General features: G+C 40.9%; 1 pseudogene; it reads right to left on the bottom strand.

The window, feature by feature from the left end:
* Nucleotides 1-2,087: 2,087 nt before the first annotated feature.
* Nucleotides 2,088-2,239, bottom strand: LOC116095469 (annotated as a pseudogene).
* Nucleotides 2,240-3,140: the final 901 nt, after the last annotated feature.

The following is a 3,140-nucleotide window of genomic DNA, read 5'->3' as shown; positions in this document are numbered from 1 at the left end:
AATGCACAGAGAGCTTAGGACATGCTCAAGAAATATTCCAGGACTGTCTTCTCTACTCGTACTCTTTTGTTTCCCCCATACTTCCCATTTGTCCACTATAGGCACATTCACAGCATGATACTCACAACCATATTTAACTTCATAGTGTTACCAATTTACACAAAGTCCAATTTATACAAAGTCCTTCTCTTCTTTGTATACACTTGATATTCACTTACATTTGTTTAAAAAATTTGGAAAGTTCTAACCAAGGCAGTATTTTATTTGGAATAGCCATAGAGCTCTGGGTTATTATGAGTTAGTATGTTAATATCAGGCAATGAGGTTGTATTTTCAAGTAAGGGGACATAGAACACAGTGGCATAAAGTGTCAAAGAGAAATTATGGAAGAGGAAGGGCTAAATTGAGGTGAGGTATTGAAAGGCAAGGTAGAGGAGAGAGAGTATAGGGAAGAGTAAATTAACACCAAAGATGTTTCTAAGAAATTTCTGCGTAAACCCACTACTGTAGGAGCTTCCTAAAATATACACATATGCATTTATGTATTTATTTTTATATAATATTTTATTAATTACTTAGAGATTTCACATAATGTACCCTGATCAGCTTTACTACTCCCTTTCCCAAGTCTGCCTCCACTTACCTTTGTGGCCTCCACTTCAATAAAAGATAATGATGATGATGATGATGATGATGATGATGATGATGCCCAATTTGTGTTGTTCATATAGTCACTGGAGCATGGGCCACATACATTACAAGGCCCCCAGCTGCAGCAGGACCATAGAACCAGGTATGGTCCCTGGTGGAAGCATGTCCCACACTGAAACCAGAGACCATGAGGTCGAGGTATTGTGACCAGGAGCCATGTTGATATCCATGGCCTGTGTTACTAGCAAAGGTCATGCAGTTGTCTATGGTCTGTGCTTCTGCCTGAAGCCATGCCTATGTCTGTGGGCTGCAATGCTACTGGGTGCCATGTAGATGTGAGTAGCTTGTGCTTCCACCTGAGGATGTATTATAAACAGAACAAAAATGGAGCTACTCTCTAGAGCTGACAATGCCACTACTATTCACCACACAGTGACAAATAAAAAACCCAGTCCCAGGAATGTGTTACTTATTTTGGAGTTGTTTGTTGGTGGGATTCCACAGATTGCCAAACATTACAGGCTCTTGTTAGTGATGTTGTTGTTCTTGGCTATCCTCAAGAACTTGTTGGTAAGACCCTGTTGCTGAACACATCATATACTTGACCATAAACAATGGAGAAATGAAGCTGTCCTGAATGATTCATTTGTACTGGCTTTCTTTTATAGTGCTGGAAGTTACTGTGCTTGCAACTGGGGTAGAAAAGAAAGCATAAGCCTTACTCATCTGTGAACCATGTGAACTATGATAATAAGACATGTGCACTGGTATAATAGTGACATGAATATATGGGAGTGACCAACCTTTCCTTTTTATTATTAGACTCAACCCTCATGCCACAATAACAAGAAAAACATGCCTGGCACCATTGTTAGGCCAAGAGCCTGTGACTAAACAGGTCAGTAAGCCCTATGGGAGAACCTACTGCTACTATTCTGAAATATGAATACAGTATTAAACTAACTCTTAATAACTTGTTGGTATGCCTATAGGTTAACAAATCTATCAACCATCTTTCTAGAAGCTTCTACTTGTACTAGATTGTAACTAATACAAAGATCTACAACTTGTCATCTTGCAAAGAATGAGAAACTGGAATTCCCAGCCCTAAGTAGGACATCTATGTCACACCCTCCTCCCCACTCCTTCCAGATCTCATGGGTCATTACAGAAAGGGGAGCAGAGTTTAAGACTGAGAAGCAGTGAGTGACTAAGAAGAAGCAGTACCTTCTGGACAGTCCAGGGAACTGCACATATTAACTCACACTGGATGTGACAGCATCCATAAGAGCTGTGCAAGCTCAAAACAGACCACATCCCAGCACGGAAAGGGGAAGTAGACACAAATCCCATCCATAGATAAGGAGCTATTGGGAATTGATAGATGGTGAGAAAAGGAGAGTCAGTAGTTTTTTTTTTTCTTTTCTTTTTTTTTTCAGGGGAGAGTATGAATGAAGTGTCCCACTACCACAAATTATAAAGTCGAATTTCCCACATTTGGGGAAATCGCAGGGGTCAGCACATACGGAGAGCAATGGATAAGCTTCGCCCTGTGAAAACCACCTTCATGATCATGGTATCTTGCTGGGGGCCGAGCCAGTTGAAGGTCCTTCAACCCACGGGAGAAATTGGGGCCCTAGTAGTCAGGTGGGCACGGAGTTGGTGAGAAAATGACACACAGATGCAAACACAAGGGAGTGTTGGATCTGAGTGTATTTTTCAAAATAGGCATCAGACTTAAATGGTCATTACTGAAGGCAAAAGGAAATTAGATAATACACCACCAGTCAAGGTACATGGAGGTCAATGGGAGCACAGTGGGTCTATAGAAAAGTAAATTGACTGGAACCAAGCAATGGTTGCTATTGAAAGAAAAGTCAGCTTTATCTAAGATCATCTTAATTTTAGAAGCCAGGTGCAAGTAGTTTCCATTCAGTCTACTGTATAGGCCCTGACCAGCCTGTCCTTAGTAAATGCTCAACTATGCTAATCCTCTGAACTAGCAGAGATATGCCCCAGGGGTTCCATTCTTGTTAACTTTACCTGCAACAATACAATAATCTAATTCCTGGGAGTGTCTCAACTACAATTCTAATGTGCTTTGCCATATGTGACTGTAATGAGGGTTCTAGTTGAATTTGCCCTGGGATAACTAACCCCCATTCAGGAAACTTCAATGCCAGACCTCCTTCTCTATCTCCCTAACAATGCTGGAAGCAAATAGTCTGAATGGGTAACATTCTTTATGAAATTCCAAGCTGGTTGAGCATAGACTAGGGTATTGGAACATTGGTGAAGGTCAGAAAGCAACATCCAATTTTGCTTAGCTATTAGTAAATCATTCCTTGGGGGCACCTCTATACAGAAAGAAAGCACGTGTGACCTTCCATTGACTATCACAAGGATAAATCTGGGTCACTTCAAAGTTAGGGAATGCCTAAATGGGTTCCTGGAGACTAAATTCCTTGAAGCTTTTCACCTCATGGGCT

This window comes from Mastomys coucha, chromosome X (assembly GCF_008632895.1).
Source record: "Mastomys coucha isolate ucsf_1 chromosome X, UCSF_Mcou_1, whole genome shotgun sequence".
Lineage (NCBI taxonomy): Eukaryota > Metazoa > Chordata > Mammalia > Rodentia > Muridae > Mastomys > Mastomys coucha.
The sequence above is the reverse complement of the archived record's forward strand: the minus strand, read 5'-3'. Positions and strand labels throughout refer to the sequence as shown.